This window comes from Sturnira hondurensis, unplaced genomic scaffold (genome assembly GCF_014824575.4).
Source record: "Sturnira hondurensis isolate 20B ecotype Veracruz unplaced genomic scaffold, ASM1482457v3 Scaffold0004474, whole genome shotgun sequence".
Classification (NCBI taxonomy): domain Eukaryota; kingdom Metazoa; phylum Chordata; class Mammalia; order Chiroptera; family Phyllostomidae; genus Sturnira; species Sturnira hondurensis.
In genome coordinates this window covers 9,761,702-9,778,697 of record NW_028077105.1, presented here as the reverse complement: position 1 = coordinate 9,778,697, position 16,996 = coordinate 9,761,702, and the positions used below count along the sequence as shown (strand labels likewise).

General features: G+C 33.8%; 1 protein-coding gene across 3 annotated transcripts in view; it reads right to left on the bottom strand.

The window, feature by feature from the left end:
• PTPRK (protein tyrosine phosphatase receptor type K) overlaps positions 1-16,996 on the bottom strand; it is a 498,662-nt gene that overhangs the window by 117,752 nt on the left and 363,914 nt on the right. The window lies entirely within an intron of this gene.

Below are 16,996 nucleotides of genomic sequence, written 5' to 3'. Positions count from 1 at the left end.
ATTAATTAACATTTATTACTTCAGTAATGATATTGTTCATCAAAGCAGAAAAATATCTGAAAAAAATTCAACAACACATGTGGATATTCACATTGTCATCTTTACTTCTTGATTTCTTTCTGTGTTTTTTCTAGGAAACATTCAGGTTGAACAATCCATCCACTGTCATCCAACTAAACTGGAAAGTGAATATTCACTCAAGTGGAAAATGCTGGCAGAACTAAACACTCCAAAGATGGGAGTCCATCCATCACTGCTTCCCAAGTGTATTCTTTCCTCATGCAAGACTAACTTTAATTGTCTAATTTAATCAAAATAATTACTCTATGAAATTATGGCCATTGCAAAGACTATGCCATAAACAAATCAGTACATAGCACACTTATTACAGTGACTTGACAAGGAGATTCAAGTCAAGGCCAAGGTCAAGGTCTTGTTGGGACCTCACTTAACTCATCAAAGATAGTCACTTCGCTTGCTAAATGGAAATCAGTAGGGGAAAAAGAAAAAAAGTAATTAAAAAAGCCTAATTTGGTGTTTTTATGTATTTTGACTTTTGAGGTTAAAATGTCAGTTATGTAAAAACAATCAGCATGGTACACAAATGGCAAGTGCCAACTGAAATTCCAGTTCAATATATTTAATGTGTCATCTGTAATGCACTGTGGAGGCCACTTAATTAAAAATCTGAAGTTTACAAAAATATACACATTCATACATGCAAACTAAACTTTGGTAGAATCTAAATGCTTAGGGTTTTTTGCATCATAACTTTACATCCTATTATTAATAATGTTATAACATAATGTCCAAGAATTAAATTGCTCTCTTGAACAAGGATTTATCTACAAAAACTACAAAGATATAAGAGAAAATATTTCCTGTGTCTCAATAAATATACTGGTAGAATAGAATTTAATAAAATTGTATCAGTCACTGGAGATATGAAGACATATGACATGTTTCCTCTTTTTAAGTAATTCACAAAATATTAAAGCAGATTCATAAAAAAGCAGATCATTTTTATTTTACTGACTGATTGATTGTTGTTCCATTTCCCACCTTTTCCTCCATTGACATGCTTAGGTTAAATGCTATTTTCCAGTTTTCTGATGGTTCACAGTACTGCGTCTTCCTATTTTATCACTTTTGTTGCATGTGTTTTACCTCAAACACTGTAACTAGGTTGGAATAAAGATGTGTCTCTTTAACAATTTAACAAATTTATATGTCTAGCTCTGTGATAACACTTATTTTACCAGGCACAAGGGATACTTTCAGTTCAGCATAGTTAGACTAAAGCAGTCTTCAGCACCATTGGCTGGCTACCAGCTGACCAGAGTTAGGATCACCCTCAGATTCCCAGGCAGACTGATTTTGCTGCCTGCTGGGCAATAAGCAAACACAATTTAGTGGCCATGCTTAGGGGAGGCCAACTTTGCTCTAAAAGTTATGTATAATGAGAAAGTGAGATTTCCCCCAGAAAATATGTGAAATGCATGAACAAAGAACTCCCATACAACAATAAATATTTGCTCCTCTGTTCAATTTTTTTGAATTAGTATTCATGTACTTGCTTTCACTCCTCATTTTGATTCTGACATTTCCCCCCTTTATGAATTTTTCTTTTCCCAAGTAATCACCCTCTCATTCACCTTTTCATTCACTCCCACAGTTCCATGTTCACCTACCCTGCATTCTAATACAACTCTAAAAGCACACCTAGAGGGCTTTCACTCTGTGAAGATGGACCAGCTCTACACCTTTAGTTTTTACTTTTTAAAGGGTTTTCAAAAGACGTATTTACTACATATTACGTAAAAAATGCGTGCGGTTTACTTGGTGCACAAATTTTGATCTTGTGTATTTAAATGTTGCTTACTTTGACTATAAGTCATAGTATAAATTATACTAAAAACTCTCATTTCAAAATCAGGAGAAGATAGCTTTATAAACCCTATACATATGTGTATAAACCACCATCATAATTTTAGTAACCAATACTTTATTAAGTGATACAAAAAAATACAGATGTGTGGAAAGAAGTGGTTTTCTGTTAGGCAATGAATCATTCTACAAAGTCAATATGGTATTTAAAATCTGTATTTTCTCAGTGCATGAAAGAAATGCTAAAAACTGTCATTATTTCAAAAATGTAACTTAAATATATAATTTCACTCTCACCTTAGGGCAATATTTAGAAACATATACACAAAATAAACACACACATACAACATACACATATACACTCATTAACACATACATATGATAGGCACTGTGCCATGCAATTCCTCTGAATTCTGTTAGGTCTCAGATGAGCTGACAACTACCTGAACTCAAATTTTTATATTAGAATCTTCATAAAGAGCAGAGACTTGAGACTGTTCTACTATTAAGAAATTCATTTTAGCCCTGGCTGGTGTAGCTCGGTGGATTGAGCTCGGGCCTGCGAACCACACAATCGCGGTTCGATTAACAGTCAGGGCACATGCCTGGGTTGCAGGCCAGTTCCCAGCCGGGGCCAGTTCCTGGCAGGGGAGCACATGAGAAGCAACCATACATTGATATTTCTCTCCCTTTCTCCTTCTCTTCCCTTCTAAAGATAAATAAATAAAATATTTTTTAAAAAAGAAATTCATTTAAAAAATTCTATCAGAGTTCAAAAATAAAATTACCTAAATTTCTCATTCTGATCCAGTATTTCTTTTGCTTCACCAATAATTACACTGTATTTGTGAGATAATGCATAAATTTAAAAATGTAACTTTCTAAGTTGAAATAATTACTTAAACTATCATAAAACACCTGAAAGCAGAAGGATATTGCTGGAACCCACTATCTTCTATACAAGAGGGGCATGAGTGCTGTTTTAAGGATAAAAAATTTGAAGAAATGACCCAGCGTGGTTAATGTTACATAGAGGCACAATAGTAGACAGTATTTATAACCAACAACATTAATAAACATAAGGAACGTAAAGGAATTGAGATCAATGTACTATCTATCAAGTGTTTTTGAAACATACTAATATTCTCTTATTTTTCCAGAATTTGACTTTCTATATTCAACTTTTCATTAGGTATTCTATATATGTAATTTGGTAAAAACAGTTCTTTCTCATTCTTTTCTTTCTTGGTAAAAGAAAAATTGGGAAAGAAATAAGTAATTAAAAAAACTTTTGAGACAAAGTTTTGGCAAATTTTGGGGAAGAAATATAGCCAGAAAGTAAGTTTTATGTAGTAAAGGATCATATTAAAATATTATGAAGCCCTGGCCTATGTGGCTCTGTTGGTTGGAGCATCCACCAATGGGTTGAAAGGTCATGAGTTCAATTCCCAGTAAGGAATTGTGTGAGAGGTGAACTGATTAATGTTTCTCCCTCACATTGTTGTTTCTCTCTCTCTCTCTCTCAAAGAAATGAAAATGTCCTCAAGTGAGGATAAAAATGTTAATTAAAATATTTTAAATAATCTATTAAGAAACAAAAATACATTACTTATTATATAAATTGTATAATACCAGACACAGTACTAATGTGAACAAAACAATGACAGACCTCAAGGAGCTTCACATTTATTTACTAAAAATGACGTCATGAAAAATACATAAGTAATTAAGTAGTATGATATAAGTGCTATATAAGTGGAATAATATAGTATAACAATTCAAGAGGAAGAAATGTTCTCCAGTTGTGAAAGGGAGGAGACATTTGCGTTACATCTCAATGGATAAAGGCAAGATGGATAAACATCGTTTGGATACGTATTACGCAAGCAGGAGAAACAGAATGAATAAATATGCGGAACACAATTGGGAAAAGTATGTAATCCCACTTGGCTGCTGTACCAGTTATTCAGTAGATTATGTAGAAAACGACTATTGAGAAACTTTGGATATCAGGGTAAGAAATTTAAGTTGATGTAATAGATTATGGAAAGTCACTTAGCAGATAATTAACATAATTTTAGACTTAGGGATGGAGGAATGGGAGAGAGGGACATTAAAAACCAGGTAAAAACTGGTACTCTAAGAAAAATCTCATTCTTTCAAATTCTACCCTTTAAATGATTAATCATAACCGCTCTTGTTAAATGTCTGTCCCGCATATATATGCACACTAAAACTGGTATAAAGTTCTCATTCATTCATTCCTAATAAACCCTAGGAAAACACCTATTAATATAAAAAAGCACATGCAATGAGAAACGTCAGTATTAGCTGATTTTATTCTCCTTGCCAAATGTTCAGGCAGGCCTACTAACTTTTCCCATTCCATTTTCTTTTTATTTTTCACTTATTTCCTAGTTGTTATAGTGCAAAAGGCTCCATAAAGTTGAGGCAAAATAACAGAAAATGGCAGAAAATTCACATATCAAATCTATGACCAGTATTATATAAGTAGCAGTAAATTAAAAAGTAACATATCATTGCCCTTTAATTCCAAATAGATAGAGCCACGGGGGTTATGTCTGTAATAATTTATGTGTTGAATATCTAGACCAACTTAATAGGATAACATAAAGAACTACTTGATAATTCTCTTAAGGTTAAGAAAAATAAAGGCAACATGAACAGACAAAACCTGTTGACTTTGGGTCCCCTCTGAAGAGCAAGATGATTTGTCAGTGGTTCTAGACAATAGATAAAAGAGAATTTGAGTTTTTGGTATTCACTAGACAACATGTGACATGGCAGGTCAACATCCATATCCTTTTGTAGTGGTAATCTCTCGTTACTCGGAAAGAATTGTGAAAACAAAAGCTTTATAAGCTACAAGAGAATCGAGGGCAAGGGTCCTATTTCCCTAGAATCAGTTTTTAATGATAAAACTTATTATCCAGCTGTCAGTCAGAGAAAAACAGAAGATGTCCCAAACCTCATGGCAAGAAAAAAAAGGAAGAAAGATCTTGTCAAAGATGTGCACAAACTGAGAACACTGAATCATGACAGGCGCTGCATGCCCCTGGCTGCCTTTCCATCAGAAATCTGAGAAGCTGACTGCAAAGCACAATTTCCATTCCATTTATCAAAACAAATACAAGGAGAGTGAATTTCCTGACTGCCAGAGAAAAATATTTGTTAGTGTAAAACAAAAAATAATTGGGGTAAAATTTCTGAACACAGGTAAAATTTTACAAGGTAAAAAGGAAGAAAACATTGGCATTCCTTCCGGGATGAAAAAAGTCTTTGGAAGATATTCTCTTACTTTTCCCTATTGATGCTTTGTATTTTTATTACTTGGCCCATGGTAAGAATTGAGAATAATCAAGGCTTTGCACTGCACATTTTTTCAATCTTATAATATCACCAGTCTTGCCAAAAAGATTGCATCTCTGCTCCCCTGGGTCAGATTGAGTTAATGATAAGTTGGTGAGATGACCTGATGAATACTATAACATGAGGGGGCCTCGGGTCCAGAATAATCGCAAGCCAACTGTCAGCTCTTCTGGCTTTATGGCTATGTTGTTGAAATGACATGCTTGGGCTCAGGGGACACACAGTGACAGAGGGGGCAAGGCTCACTTGGCTCTCCTGCAGCCACAGTAATATTTAGCCAGTACCATCAGAACAAACACTAAGCACATAGAAAATCAAAGCAAAACCTGTCACCTTCACTGCTCTCAAGAGTCTTACTGGAGTTCATCAAATAATTTTAATGAATTTAACATTCGCATACTCTCTACCATACTGCCAAGAAAATGAATTGATTTTTAAACAACAATAATACCAAAGTGACAGGAAAAAGAGAGAATAACTCTTTTTCTAAAAATTAAATCCCACTGAATGTCATTTTATCATGAAATCTACTTCTCAGTATAGCAGGCAGTTGAAAATTGGGGGACACTTCAATGGTTTTTTCATTTAAGTTTTTATGTAATAATATTAGGCTTGTCAGAAACATATAATCAGTGAGCCCACTTCAATTCCTCTTTGATATTGGATATCCCACTTGTGTTTTTTTTAGCAGATTATTTTCTAGTCCACAGATTTTATTCCTCTATACATCGATGAAACTAATGCTCTTTATTGAACACAGTGAATAATTTACATGATTAAGTCAAGATGATTTTTTATTGTTTCTTTGCTTTATTTATCTTAAAGCAGAGCATGTAGGTCTCATTTATGTTTTAAAACTTAAATAAAAAAGTAAAATATTCTCTACAGATAATTGCATACATTTGTATAAAACATACAATTGAAAAAGACATTTTTTAAATAATGAAAATAAAGAAGACAATAATCTACTTTTCCTGTTTAAAAAAGAATTGTTTTTATATAAAAAATAGCAAAGCAGTAATGAGGTGCCAAAAATGTAAAGTGATTTGTACAGAATGCTAGTAAAATGTAATATTATAAATAGCACTCCCATATATGTATTTATAAAGGTGACTTTAGAGGAGTTGTATATAGCAATTAAAAAACTCTAGAGGGGATTTTTCAATAACTTATTTATCCCTAAATAGAAGATAAATGATCTACTTCTTAGATTGTTCTAATAAAAGAGGTAAATATTTCGTATGCCAAGCATAGTCATTGATTCATAGTATATTCCTAGAAAACTTTATTTTTGGAACAATAAAGCAAATAATTTAAAAAATGTTTTATACTCAAGAGCTAATGAATTAGAACCAAAGGACCCAATTCTGTGTGGTAGTTACAATGCAATTAATTCTTCATCTCCCCTTCTGTTCGCAGTTTGTCATGTGACTGTAATTCCTCACACCAAAAAAAGTGGGGTTTCTTTCCTCATCCTTTAATTCTGGACTTCCTTTGTGACTTGCTTTGGTCAACTGAATGGAGCACAGTGACGGTGTGCTGCTTCTCAGGGTGTAATGTATCTCAAAGGCTGGCACGCTCCTGCTTGCTCTTGCACCTCCACCATCAGCTCTAGAACAAGGTACCTGTGAGTTGGAGCTGAGGTGTAACAGCAAAAGGTCGGCACAGTTCAGTCAATGGAGTCTACAGGCAGACCTGGGAGTCACCCAGGTTGGAGGGTTCCACCCGAACATTCTAGGGTGCGAGCTACAGTACACGCTCGCTTTAGGCTACTGGTGGGCTTCTGTGGCTAGTTTTGGCTCAGAATTTTGATATAGTCTCTATTCTTAATCTCTTCATTTATAAATTACATTAGTATTTGTGTGAAGACGAGATCCGTGATCTCTCCACAAAACAATACTTTACAAATTTTATTTCTCCATTAACAGGTTGTGCTGAGCCATGACACGCTTAGCTTATTTAGTATTATGCAAATGCTTGACATACGCCAGATACTGTGGTAACGGTGTATGCTTTAAAGCATATACTTTAAAAATGATCAAATGATTTTGGTTGTGTCTTATTTCCTATATGCTCTCTGAGGGCAGGTTTAGTTGCCATAGTAATATATCAAAGGTTAAACTAATAACTCTGTGAGTGATAAGACATGTGAGTCCTTTATTCAAATCTATAAAAATTAAAATTGCAGGTTTGAGTACCCTGCTCTATCACTGTAAGGCATTTATTAAAATTACTTAATTATTTATATTAATATGACTTTGTAGGTATACATAAGGTTGAGTCTGTAATATAGTCCAACATTTTTAAAAATATTTTATTTATTTATTTATCTTTAGAGGGGAAGGGGAGAGGGAGAGAAACATCAATGTATGGTTGCCTTTTGTGCATCCCCTGCTGGGAGTTGTCCTGCAGGGAACCAGCCTGCAACCCAGGCATGTGCCCTGACTGGGAATCGAACCGCGATCCTCTGGTTCACAGGCCTGTGTTCAATCCACTGAGCTACACCAGCCAGGGCCTCAAATTTCTTTACTTTTGAGATGATAGGCCTGACAGAAAAAGGTGCATTTACACATACAGGCGTGGGCAACCACGGGTTTATAGCTGTTCGGATGACAAAGGACATGAAGGTTATGATTATTACATAATCATAAACTGCATACAGTAGTTTACATTACATTACATAAACTACATATAGTAGTTTTATTAACTCAAAAGAATGTTATGGTGCAAGTGTACCACTACTTTTGTCCATCCCTGTACACTTTCCAAATTCCTCTAACACTGTTTAGTACCTTTTCCGTAGCTACATAACTCTGTTGTGAAAATCTTACACCTGACCTTGAATGAATTAGTCAATTCAACTTAGGAAAATTATTATAAAGTATATTTACTTACTAAAATGTTAAGAAGGCCCATTTTTAGTGAGGCTATCTTATGAGATAAAGTCCCACCCTCCCTCCAACACAAAAAAATATCATAACTGCATTTTAGTGACATCTCAAGTATGTATGGCTCATTTTCCTCTTTACAAATACTATGATTTTAATACTTCAACTTAGGTCCTTTCATTCCTACTGGAAATTTAAGGAGAATAATTTGTTAAGAAAAAAGAAAAATCTCTAGATAATAAAAGTAAAAAGCTGTAGTATGCAGACTTCAAAAGTGATGCAGGCTATTGACATACCTTGACACATATTTGATTTTATAAAGCCCACGTGTCTGGGAACATGCTTGCTCAGGGCAATGGAAAGATAAGGACCGCCAAGTTGCGGATTACTTGTCCATTTCCTTTTCGGCAGCCACCATTTATTCTATGCTTTCATGCATGAGTAACAGCTTGCAGATCCTTCACGTGTAATCAATAGTTGTGAAGTTTTATATTAGGTTTAGAGATTAGACAGCCTTGATTATAAATTTTATCGACTTGTACAGCTTAGCAACAGAAATCCCTGTACATTTTTCAGAGATTAAATTAAAAGGAGATATATGGCCTACACACTAGAAATGCCAGTGTGATTATAAGGCACAGCCTTTTTTATGCTCATTCCTCTAGGTGAAGAAAATCTATCTGCACAGTCAAACATGAATCAGCATGTCAACGGGCACCAGGCTGAGAAAGCAAACACAGTGAAAATGTGACAAAAAGAATTACAAAACCTCAAGAAAATCTGTCCGAGACTATAATTAATATAGGAGACTTGAAAGGATTAATTGCTTCAGCTCATTTGTAAATTAGCAAATTGACAGAGATAAGATTAATGAACTCTTTAATTTCTACCTGGAAAACCTGATCCTATATCAAACTGAAGAATCATGATCTATTTTAAGATCAAGGAAAAGGAACTATTTTTTAATTACTACAAAAATAATATCATTTAAAGATAGTAAATAACCTAGTGGCAATGAAATTCACAACTAAATCTATTTTAGATTGTTCTTAAATAGAATGCTCTCCCCTTAAAATATTTTAAAACACTGCTGAATATTTTATGTTCACTCTTTCAAGGTCTGAGGATGTCCAGAAATATTTATAAATTAAATGCATTCATCATTTATAAACTTAAGTAACATAAATAGATTATTATTTTCCAAGCTTAAAATCTTAACTTTGTTTTTCTATGTTCTATTATGGTTTTCTGAATATTGTATCACTGGTCCTTTGCAAAATATTTTTCATTATTCTAATTGAGTATGTTCAAGATCTGTGTAAGTCCTATGTATGATAACACATAAGGCAGAAATAAATAAAAGGTGATTCATACTGACACACACTCTGAAGAACTCATTTCTTCAGCATTAGAAAGGTCTTCAACAAATAGGTTGAGAGCTTGTACTGCCTTGCGCCAGTCTAAAGAGTTAGACCATGTTCTAGTGCATTGGTATTGGCCTTCAAAGACAATGAAGGCCCCTTAAATTACACAAATAAAAAATTACATATCTATCATTGAGTAATTTATGCAAGATATTCGATCAAGATATTTCTATAAAAATCTACTAGTATTTTCAAATGACCCACTGGAAAGCATAAAACGGTAACACTAGGAATGATGATGACCTGGAAGATTGCTTTTCTTTGTTTCTGCTAGTAAATGCTATTAATCTCCAGCTTGATCCCTCTCTAATCTCCAGATTCATATACCAAATTGCCTGCCAAATATCTCAACTTGGTTGTCTAATGGGTAGCTCCAAAATAGAGCTAATGTCATTCTACAGCCTATTCTCCTTGTAGCCTTTCCTCTCTCAATGAAAATAGCTCTAATAAGCCAGGCTAAGAATCTTGGAGTCATCAAAGACCTTCCTCCTTTTAAACCTCACGTCCATTTCATTTTCAATGCCATCTGTACTCTCTGCAATATAAGTTTAAAATCTGACCATCCAGCCCTACTTGCATCAGTGCTATTTCTTTGACCTTAGCTACTAACACCCAGGGTGCAATTCGTGAAAACCTCTCAAAACTAAACCGGAATGAACATCTGCTCCCTTTTTTCCCCTCCTTCACATAAGTTGTCAGTGGGACCCTGATGAATCCTCCAGTGACTGTCCACCTAAGTCAAAGTAAGAGTGAAAGTCATCAAAATGGGTTACCACATCCTGCACTTTCTATTATCACCCCCCCACCCCACATAATTCCCTGCCTGGCCTCATGCAGCACCTTCACACTTGCTATTCTCTCTTCCTGAAATATTCTTCCAGACATGCACTTGCCTCTCCCCTCCTTCACCTTATTTAAATGTCAATGTCATTTGCTGTTCATTTCTCTCCTTAGCACTACTGCCATCTAATAATATTTTATTTAATTATCTTTATTATTTCCTGTCTTCTCATAATAAAATCTTTGGTACATAATCATTGTTTAATAAATATCTCAGTTGATGAATGAATGGATAGATGAGTGAGTGAATGAATGAATGAATATATATATGAATTAATGAACATATGTATCTTCTGCAGGCTGGAAGTTCTTGACACATCATAAATAAGCTACAATTTTCCTGAATGAAGGACATTTTTAATAACAGAAGAGCCACCATTGAAATTCTATCTGAATTTAGTTATAAAATGAAATCTAAACTACTGACCATATCAACCCTCTAGAAATAGCTTTAACATGTAACATGTTCATACTTAAGAAGCAAATAAAGATTTCCATTTGAGCAAAATTCAAATTACTAGGAGAAGTTAGTGAAGAGGAAGGAAAAAGGCTATTGTAGAACATTGAAAAAATAATGTGGAAAGTTTTTCACAGAAGGAAACATACATTTAATGTTAGAAATTTGATGAATATTTTAAGTTTTATCCATCATGAATATCAGCCTATATTAATGACATACATTTGGAACTGTCCTTTATTGTTGTAGTTTTTTGATCTTTCAAGTATTTTTTTAACTTTCTCAACTAGAGAGCAAGTTTCTCCAGGGCAAGAAACATACTTACTACTGCACTTCTTGGTGCTAAGCATAGAGTAAGAAAGCGATGAATGCATTTAATTTAAGCAACTTTACCCTTAAGGAGTTAGGAAATTTATAGCCTTTGAACATAAAACATAAAAATAAACTACATCAAGATAGAGGGGAAAAATCCCTTGCAATCAATGGTTGTTATTTTCAAAGCATAGGAATAATAGACTTTAGGTATTTTAAATTATTTTGTTATTCCAGCTTAAAAATTAGGTGTTCTATATAAACAATTGACTTCATTTTAGGTTACACTAAAGAACAGATGGCATCATTAAAGGCATATTAAACTTCTTTTTCATTCACATGGGGTCTAAAGAACTGGTTCTTTCATGAGAGCCTGCATCAATACCATGGCTTTACTGGCAATCACACTCTGATTCCTGAAGTGAAGTTCCTTTGCTCGCCGTTTTTATTTTATCCTAACACGTTTGTTATTGTGGCCTAGAACAAGTTTGACAAAAATATTTCTGAGCCTCTGTGTGTTTCCACAAGTGATATACATCTTAAATTACTGTATGTAGCCCTAATAGGAAGGCAGAAACCTCAATTTGTGAAAAGATCATCTATCTATCGATCTATCGATATATATGTGTGTGTATGTGAGTGTATATGTGTGAATATATATACACACACACACACACACATATATATACATATGGGCTGTGGAATGGGACTTCTGGTTACTTAAGTGTAAGTTGCTAACATCCATGTGCATCATTGCCAAATGCATAAAATGAGAAAAATTAAATCTGCCTCAAAGAATTATAATAAGGATAAAATAAGATACTACATAAAAAGTGACTGAAAAAATACCTGGTTTATTTGATGACTAAAACAAAGCCATTAACTTTATTCTAATTACATATATATTAGTGGTCTAGTAGTAGTATCACTTACAGAAATTAAGTCCTGGAAAAGTATGGACGAGTTCTCCCCCAGCCCCTCCACAGAAACATTACTACACATGTGGCTATTTGTCCATCTTTTATGCTCTATGCAGAAAATAAAATCATTCATTTATAATTCTCAAAATGTCAGATTAAGTAATTTTGGGGAAAAATGCCAGATTTATGGGCCACTCTGCCATTTCTGGTCCATAAAGAATATGTTTGTAAGTTAGGGAATATATCTAACTTCAAATAAAAACAAGACTAGAATCTAACAGAAATCTAACAGATGGAAAAGTTTAGAATAGAAGAATAAAAAGAATAAAAAGTTTAAAAGGAATAGAAGGAATAGAAGAAGAAAAAGAATAGGAATAGAATAGAAGAATAAAAAGAATAAAAAGTTTAAAAGGAATAGAAGTTTAAAAGGAATAGAATAGAAGAATAAAAAGAATAAAAAGTTTAAAAGGAAAGTTTAAAAAGAATAGAATACGGGGCTGAGCATAAAACTTTTCTACTAAACTGAATCCCTTGAGCCTGCCCCCTCATTTTCACACATGAATGCAAACTCTTTTTCTCTATAAGTGAAGTTCTCAATGTCATTAAAGAGTGGTATGGAAATTGTCAAAAATAGTTGCTTTGAACGTAAAGCTATAGGGAGAGTTGTTTGAAAGGTTTTGTTTTTTCTTTATCTTCTAATACGAATGGCTGCTCAAGGGTATTTTCCGGAAACTAAAGGTCATAATCAAACAGTAGATATTTATAATATTTTAAAATACTCTAATGCTTTCTTGGAATATGGTCATTTTTTTTGCAAATGCAAAAAAGACTTTGGTAAGTCAGATAACCTGAACACTTAAGAGAAGTTGTTTTACTATGAATTCTACAAAATTCAAATTAAATAAATATCTAAGTAGTTCATTTTTGGATTTTTGTATACTGATTTATCTTAAACACAGGCAGTACTTCCAGACATTTACTAACACATCTTCATAGGCAAATCAAATAGAAAAATTTAAATAACTATATCTCAACAACTAAGGTGACTTATCTCTCACTGCCACACAGGACTTTTGTTTGTTTTTAGAAACAAAATGGAGAAAATTTGTGCCATCAGTGGAGACCCTTCAGCACATCATTACAATGGAGGACGGAAGTCCCATCACAGTCCCTTTCTTGAGGTACATGCTCTGGGAATTCATTTTTGTAAGCATTCCCTAAAGCGTAATTCATTTTTCTGTTTCATGCAGTGATAAAATACATCAGAAATATATATATTTTAATGATATTTGAGACATTTCCTTATAATATTCAGTGTGATTATTGTAACCATTTAGGAAACTTTTTTTAAAGCAACCATACTTTCCTGATATCTTAAACACTGTATATTAAAAATATTAACCAAAACAATTATTTGAGCTCATCCTCATTGCTGTGGTGTCACTCTCCTGGTAATTTCAATATTCTCTAGTTTTAATATTTGTTAGGCTGTTAGAATGGTGCATTTTCTGAAAACAGGAATTATGCCATATTTTCTTTGCATTCATCATGGATCCCTGCATAATATCACATAGTAGATACTTACTGAAAATTAACATATTGAATAAAAGAATGAATAGCTTCAGTAATTCCCAGTAAATAACCACATTAAATCTGTATTGTTTGAAAACAACCACCTTATTTTTTTAAATGATGTTCCCTGAGTGGGCAGAAGCATATAGATCCTCTAGCCCAACGTAACAGAATGCACCCACTGATGGAAAAATAAATAGTATTTATTCAATGTCTCTACCTGTTAGTTATGTTCAAGTAAAAGAATATATAATTTTAAATAAATATAACAATTTTTAATAAAAACTGAAACAAAAAAGTGTTAATAGTGAATCATACCTCAAGTTGCTATATCACCATTTTTAATGTAATAAAAATAAGCATGTGAATGAATATTTGTCACAGTTTACAAAATGAGGATTTTAGGTTTCCAGGGGAATTCCTGATTTTCCCCTTATGGTTCTACATCATGGGGCAAGGACTCACTATTAGAGGCTTAATTAAGATGGCACCTCCTGCTGAGTAAGACAGCAGTCCCCTTGTAGGGCCAGGGCCCTACAGTAAGAGGCCTCTATTTTTTCTTTGACACAACTGTATTCCTTTTTATTTATCAACCACCTCATCATTGAAAGTCTCTGTTAATTTTACATGGACCTGAAGATGATCTCTCAACTGCTTCATTATGTCACCAGGTCATACGGAAACTAAACCAAAGCCCTAAAGAGCGGAAGGAAACACACACACACACACACACATACACACACATGCACACACACAGACTAGTCAAAACTAGTTGTTTCTAAGCACATTCCTAAGAGTCAACGGTTTCAGTGCCAACTTTGGACTGCTTAAGAATTGTACTAAGCTTGTTGCCTCCTCAGTATGATATTGTAAGATAACAAGCTACTGTAGCCAATTTAGTAAATAAAATGTAGCTCAAAAAAGTAAATCTTGTCAATAAAATACCAAAAAAAGCAAACGAAATGTTAAATTTTTGATGTGATGTACTTCCCCCTTCAATTTTATGAAAAATAAAACTGAGACTAGGAGGGTGCTGAGTAGTTTTACAACTGGTATCTGATTCTGACAGACTCAAAAACCACAGTGTATGAGAACTCATATTAAGAAATCTGGGAAAAGTAAGGAATAATTACAGGCAGAGTTTTCCACAGAAAAGTATTATAATTTAGTAGAAGACATAAAAAATTTTAAATAGCTATTATATGCCATCAATAGCTCACATTTGTGCTGTTGTGACCATAGCTTTTTAAATATGTATCCAAATGCAAATGAGCTGCTACGTCAACCATCCAAGTATGCCCCATCCTCCCCACCCTTGCCTTTTTCCCCATGTTTCAGAAGTTTGAAATGTAAGATTAATTATGATTTTTAACATAATCTACTTACATTCCTAATAATGGTTACATTATAATGGAGTACAGCTGATATAAAGCTGTGCTGGTCCAGTTATCCCATCTAACTTACTTTCAAGCCACATCTGCTATTATTTACACATGTTAAATGTGCTTTTCATTTTTTATTTATTTTATTTACATTTTTTAATCTTTAAAATTTTGTATCTTCTTCCATTACCATTTAGTCCCTTATAGCCCCATCCACCAGCATTCATCACATTGTTGTCTAAGAGTTCTTTTTTGCTTTTTGCTCAATCCCCTTTCCCGCTATCACCCCCTTAGCTGTCATTCTGCTACCTATGAGTCTGTTTGCTTGTTAGTTCAGTTTGGTTGTTAGATTCCACATCTGAGTGAAATTCTATGGTATTTGTTCTTCTCTGATTGGTTTATTTCACTTAGCATAATGTACTCCAGGTCCATCCATACTGTTGCAAAGGATTAAACTTTCTGCTTTCTTATGGCCGAGTAGTATTCCATTGCATAAATATCCTATGATTATTTTACCCACTTATCTATCGATGGACATTTGGGCTGCTTCCATATTTTAGCAATTGTAAATGATGGTGCAACAAACATAGGGGTACTTATGTTCTTACTTTGGGTTCCTTCAGATATATTCCCAGAGGTGGGATTACTGGGTTGAAATGCCAATCCAATTTTAATTTTTTTAGGTATCTCCATATTGCTTTCCACAGAGGCTACACCAATCTACATTCCCATCAACAGTGCAAAAGAGGTCCCCTTTCTCCATCTCCTTGCCAGCACTTGTTGTTTGTTGATTTATTGATGGTGGCCATTCTGACCAGCATGAGGTGAAATTTCATTGTGGTTTTAATTTGCACTTATTTGATGATTAGTGACATTGAGCATCTTTCTGTATTTTTACTGGTCATCTGTTTTTCCTCTTTGGAGAATTATCTATTCAAGCCATTTGACCATCTTTTAATTGGTTGTTTGTTTGCTTGTTTTTATTTTTATGTTTAGTTTTGTAAGTTCTCAATAAATTTTGCATATTAACTTTTTATCAGATGTCTTGACAAATATGTCCTTCTGTTCTGTGGGTTTTCTTTTTATTTTGTCATTTTCCTTTGTTGTGCAAAACATTTCTAATTGATACTTTTTTCTTGTTACTCTATGATAACAATGAAAAATGTATCAGTGTCTCAGATTTGGTTCATTAAAGCCTAAAAACAGTGACAAACAAACCCAGATCCTTAAAGAGTAAATGAGAGTCAAATGTCAAAATACAATGTGAACATTTGTGCTAGGACAAGCAATGATAAAATGGACCAAAATATACTTACAGAAACACAAAGCAAAACTTTAGTCCCTGAAACCTGGGTTTTCTTATATTGGTGATCCATTAATCTCTGTATTATCTGATAATAAAATATTATCATATAGTATCTTACACTTACTGATACTTCCTCATCATTTCCCCAAAGCACTCAGTAACCACTGTACTAAACTGAAGAAGTCTTCACAGAATGAGAGCAAAATGTTTTCCATGACGAAATTCACAATTTTATTCACCAAAGATGAGAAGGGCCCAAATGCCAACTTCAAATTGATTCTCCTGGAGGCAAAAGCAAGTAAATTCACACTCTCTTTGAAAGGCTTGTAGTGCCACTGAGAAAATTAATAATAAATACTATGCTCTCAAAAAATCAGTAAAAGCTATTGGAAAAATGTCTACATCAATGAACACTGTTGTTAGGTATCACATAATGTCAACCTGGAGGAGCAATGTCTGTCTCTTGGATGCAGTTCCTTTTAACAGCTGAGCAAGTCACTGACATGCCCAGGAGATGCTCTTCATGAATGTGTGGAACAAAGTTGGGAGACAATGTTCCATAAATGTTGGAACCAGTAACTCCTGAAAACCAGGACTATGCAAAGATACAGGAACAAG